Source organism: Hemiscyllium ocellatum, chromosome 14, assembly GCF_020745735.1.
Source record: "Hemiscyllium ocellatum isolate sHemOce1 chromosome 14, sHemOce1.pat.X.cur, whole genome shotgun sequence".
Taxonomy (NCBI): domain Eukaryota; kingdom Metazoa; phylum Chordata; class Chondrichthyes; order Orectolobiformes; family Hemiscylliidae; genus Hemiscyllium; species Hemiscyllium ocellatum.
The window spans coordinates 80815951-80821694 of NC_083414.1; the positions used below are offsets into that span (position 1 = coordinate 80815951).

The following is a 5744-nucleotide window of genomic DNA, read 5'->3' on the forward strand; positions in this document are numbered from 1 at the left end:
CAATCTTTGGTCTATGTTAATCAAAACTACCCTGATTTCATAACCTCACATTTAAGACGCCCCCTTATGTATGTCTTTATAATATTAATTGATTCCTCACTGTGTTACTTCAGCATACGTTGAGAAGAAACTAAAATGAGTACAACTTTCACATATGTAACTGCGAATTGACCCAATGTTGCTGCAGCCAACCGATTCAGCTGTAAGTGAAAAAGCCAACAACTTTCCTGTACCGGCAATGAGATTGCAAAGTATAGTGGTAAGTTTTCATGAGTTGAATTAGACCTGACATCATTTCTCAGGACGAAACGTACAGGAATATAAAGACATGATGATATGCACGGGGGTTGAGGTTGGAATATGGTTAGGAAGAATATGGTGAGAGTTCCCTTATTGCAAAACCGTTCGAGACGACAGAAATGAGATTTACTGGGAGATAAAGCCAAGAGAAAAGAAATTAAGGAGTTTAATGGGATGGTTGAATAGATGTAGAATAAGCGGAACAAATCAGGAATGACTGAGATTTGTCCGAATGGAGGTTTTACAGCTTATGTGAGATTGGTAAGTGTAAATAGGAGGAAATTCTATCGCTGAGGTGAGTGTATAACTCAAGGCTAGAGCTTCAAAACCGGCGAGGGACGACAAAGATGTTTCCGGCAGGTACTTTTTATTCTGATAGTTATTGAAATCGGAGATGATTTTTCCCCAAAGAAAACAAATTAGAAGCTGATTCCAGAATATTTGAAAAACCACGTGCAGGCACACAAGAAGCGAATTTAACAGGGACAGGGATTCTAGGCTGCCTGGATGGGGATGCAAAAGTGGCATACTCACGAATTCTTTAGCGTTCGTTGGAAAGAAATTGTATAACATCTGCAAATGAAGAAGTTTAGTATAAGAAGAGCTGGTGGTGTTGAAAGTTTCGTGGTTGATTCTACGTGACTTACTACAAAATGTTAATATACTGATCTGTTTGTTATAGCTTTGCAGTAAACGGAAGCCAGTTAGCTCACTCCGCTGGCTAAATGGTTTATGGTATAGAGTGAGACTAACATTGTGAGATTAATTGTCGCACTGTCTTAGGTTTCCATAAGGATCATAATCTCTCCCACTCACCAGATCTGTAATACAATGGTGACTCTAGTGAGTAGGAATGGCCCTGTTGATGTCAAGCATCACCATTATTGCCATCTGTTGCCTTGAACATTTGGTTACAATGACCAGGAACGGAACTGAGTCCATTTAATATTCAGTGATCTCCCCACGAAAAGCACAACAAAAAGACTCCTCCTTATTCCTGTTTGAACGCTCTGTTCTGCACAACAACAAAGTTATTTGTTATGACTTTACCAGATTCACTGACAACATTCAATCTACCCAAAGAGATAAATCTAATTCATTTCAAACAGTTTAATGAACTGTGTGAGTTTGCAGCAAATGGGATAATATGAAAGGAGTTTAACAGACTTTCCAAGAATGAAATACAGTGGAGGGTCAAAGAATAGAAAAATGTCATCATGATAAAACATTCCCTGTTTCTCGATCCACAGATAGACAATCGCCAGGGGAATATGGACAGCTTTCCGGCTGATAGTTGACACATTGTCCAAATACAGAACAGTCCCACAAATCAGAAGATGAAGGTTTACAATAAATGCTGCTTGATTCGACGTTATGTTTCAAATGCACTTCAGTTTGGTGCTCCAATGATCCCTGATCAACATCAGGAAAAGCAGCTTCAGATAATAATTGAAATTACAGCTGCAGTATTTCACACGCTGTTAAGTGATGATGAATTGCTGCACAGGAGCAGCAGAGTGCCACCAGTAACGTGCGCTCTTCGTACCTCTGGGACTTTCGACCAACCTGTTCTACTTTTGTTGTAATTCTGAAAGTAAAGTTAAGGCAGTGGAGGAGGAACTGACCTGTGACTATTGGAGCACCAGGTTCAGGAAAGGGACACAGAAAAATGTCGTGCAAATTAGACTTGATTGAAAGCTGCATTTCCGTGGGTCACTGTCCTGTTTACAGACAATGTTACATTATTGCTGTCACAGGGCTTTTTATTCGGTCGGCTTCAATTCGGCACAGAATTTGATTCAAAGATACTTCACTAACTTTCTTCTGAAACTTCATACAGACAACATGAAACATACTGCACTCATCATCAATCTTCACCATTCCTACATCCGAGGACGTTGCACAGTTTTCATGAATACTAAAGATATAAGAATGTTAAACAAGAGTAAATTGAGTTTCAGTTTAAATTGTAAAATGATAAGAATGCATAATAAGACACAGAATCGCTTAAATTCATGTTTCTTAACGTGGCCACAACTCTAGCCCAGCAAAGGGGAAATCTGCCCCTGAATCCCCAATATCCACACGGCCGTTTGCTCCATGTGTCCAGTTGGAAACCTGTGTGAAGGAGCATGCAGTCAGACAGAGTGCCTGGGAGAATCCTCCACTGTCTGATCTAAAGCTGCAACAGGAGTTGTGTATTCCAGCTGTGAGAGCAATGGGATAAAGGGGAGGTCCTTGATATTCACAGTGTACATTCACAGTGTCCTCATCATGTTATTGTTTAATTTCCTCTGTCAGAAACAGCAGAGGCAGAGAGAGGAACAAGGGGAGATACTTTCAACCGCTGGCGCTACCCCGCCATTTGATATATTTATGGCTGACCAAACACATCAATATCTTTCCCCAACCCATCCACATCAACCTGTCACCCAATGGGAAAAATAAGCTGAATAAACCGACAAACTCTGTGCAAATGTGGGTGGGAAATATGTTTAGAGACAGTGAGCTTTTGCAGTGGGTTTTGTGAATGAGCAGTCGATTCTGGTCTGATCATGTTTCAAATGATACGATTCCCTCAAAGCTCACCACCAAGAAGGTGAGGAATCTCCTCTGGTCAGTAGCAGGGACGAGAACTCCAGATGACTGGAATTGACGATGAATCAGTAGAACAATCATTGATTCAGCTGAAATGTGAAAGGAATTGATAAGCACATGGATGATTTTGGGATAATGTAGGGAGACGAAGTGAGAATAGTTCACAGGTCGGCGCAACATCGAGGGGCGAAGGGCCTATTTTGTACTGTATTGTTCTATGTTCTATGTTCTAAACTCCGAATATGGCGGGACTCAAACAAACAAAATTTGAATCACAATCTTAACAAAAAGCAGTGGAAGTCTAAAGCATGTTTCACTTCGCCAAAGAGCTGCACTAGCCTCCATTTTGCTGCACCCAAAAATACGGTTTCAAGTCTTTCATCGAACATCTGTTTGTCCTTGCCCCACTTTCCAGTACCTCATCATTAAGGGCTAGCTCCTCAAGTGTTTGGCTAAATACTCCGGAAATGTTCTGTTGACTCTTAGCTTTACCACACGTTCAAACAGTGCGTTCCAGACAAACAACACTCTGAGGTTGTAAGCATTCTTCCTAAAACTTCTCTGAATATCATCTCTCTTGCAATATCCCTGGTTATTAACCCTTCCCGTAAGAAGTTTATTCCTATCACATATATCTGTCCTTTCTCTGTGCACGTTAATCAGTTCCTATCCCAGCTTTTCCCACTGTCAGATAAAGAGCCCCAGCCGAGCTCATCTATCTTTGCAGTGGCGACAGTATAGTGCTTCAAAAGCCCAGCATGTCAGGCAGCATCCGTGGAGCAGGAGAATCGACGTTCCAGGCATGAGCCCTTCATCAGGAATGAGGCTTGTATGTCGGGGTTGAGATATAAGTGGGAGGGTAATTCTGTTGGTGGTAAAGTATCTGGGAAAGCGACAGTTGGATGAAGGTGAGGAAGAAGGTGATTTTTTCAGAGGGTTGTTTCAACGACGGGTCAAGAGAGCAGTGTCTAGTTGGAAGATTGTGACTGGTATAATGTAGAATGAAGTGAAATGAGGAAGCTGTTCAAGTACACATTTATCCCGTGTGGTTGCATGGTCCGAAGGCGGAATATGAGTCATTCTTCCTCCCCGCATCAGGTAGTAATGGAATGGCAGTAGTTAGTGCCAGAAACATTGCTTCTCCAGCTCTTCAGATGCTGTCTGACCTGCCGTGCTTTTCTAGCACTACACTTCCGACTCTGAGCTTCAGCACCTGCAGCCCTCACTTCCGCCTATCTTCGCATTGGGAATGGTCGACTCTGCGCAAGGAAAGCAAATGCGGCACTGCTTTTTATGTTAGGATCAGAACGTGGTAACTATACTCTCAAACAGAATGACGTATGATCACAACCAGGTTGGAGAAAAACTTTACAATGCTTTGCACAGTAATTAAATGGAATTGTGTTACATTACATTTCACTACAGGAGCAAACTTGTTAAAGCAAATTCGAAGGCAGGTTTGCAGATGGGAAAGCAAGCAAGAAAGCTCCATTTTTGTCCATGTAAAGTGCTGCAATTGAAGAACAAATTAGTTTCTGCCCAGTTTCGAACTGGGGACCTTTCACGTATAAAGCAAATGTGATAACCACTACACCACAGAAACAAGCCACGCGCTACCTTGGGGCGGCTCAGTGGTTTCCAGCACTGAAAGTTGAAGCCATTCTACGTTTTATCTTTCAGTTTCCAACAGCTCGTTGTTGTCCAGCGGAATTGACATCTTGAAAACTTTTAAAAATACACGTGAAATTGATGACTAAATAAAGACAAGGATGTCGTTAATGCTTGGACCGTTGGGCGAGGTGGAATAGGCTGGGACAACTTTCCCTGCAGAGTAATGGCTGCGACATGATGTTATGGAAGAGTTGTAAACTGAGTACTTTCGTGTTTTGCCCAAGCTGGGGCAAGTTGAAAACTCGAGAGCATAGGTTTAAGGTGAGTTGGCTGAAATTGACAAAGTACCTGAGGCACATTTCCCACACAGAAGGTTGTGCGTGTATGCACTGAGCTACCCGCGAATGCGGTGGAGGTTATTACGCTCAGAAAATTGCAAAGGCAACCGAATGAGTTTCTGGATAGAATGGGTTTAGCGGGATTGAGGCCAAATGCTGGGGAATGGGACATGTTTAATTTTGGCGATGTGGAGAGCATGGACGTGATACACTGTAGTATCTGTTCCCGCGATGTAACCCAATAACGTTGTGTTGCTTAATACACCTGCTTTAAAGGATCACTTTTTAGCATCGCAGTCTGTGGCACAATCATTTAGTCTGTTCGACTGCTCACGGGAAAGGTAGGATTGTGAAACACTGCCGAAATGAACGACTTCCTTACCTTTGCTCTGAGAGGCAATATTCCGTGAAATTTTCCCAGATCCTTAATTGACGACTTTTGCAGCTGGAAATTACTTCAGAAAGCCTGTTAATTCGTAATGTACTGAGCCAATCGCAAAACAGAAAGCATTTAACACGGAACACAAACAAAACTGGTAAACCAAATGCATTTTCACACACAGCGAAGCATGAATGCTAAATGTGAGACAGTCAGAGGGCATGAGGCATAAAGTAATCTCACAACTAACAACAGGGCAACTCCAAACTACTCTTTCAAACGTACTGCAGCCTTAGTGCACCACTACTTCCCATACCATGCTGAAAAGAGAGAAAGAAAGAACATAATAAGAATGGGCCATAAAAAGTGAATTTCACCAATCACAGTCTCGATTAGATTACCTTTACCTTCTGGTGTCTCCTGAACGGAAATGAAGGAAATGGGAGAAATGCAAAAACATATGACATCGAAATTCTTTGGAACGATTTTCCTATTGGCCAGAAAACCAAACAACGACG

At 42.0% G+C, this 5744-nt stretch overlaps 1 non-coding gene across 1 annotated transcript; it reads right to left on the reverse strand.

Moving 5' to 3' along the window:
• Positions 1-4428: 4428 nt before the first annotated feature.
• On the reverse strand, positions 4429-4501 carry trnai-uau (transfer RNA isoleucine (anticodon UAU)). The gene has a single exon. It is a non-coding gene; the product is annotated as a tRNA-Ile (tRNA).
• Between the last annotated feature and the right edge of the window lie 1243 nt (positions 4502-5744).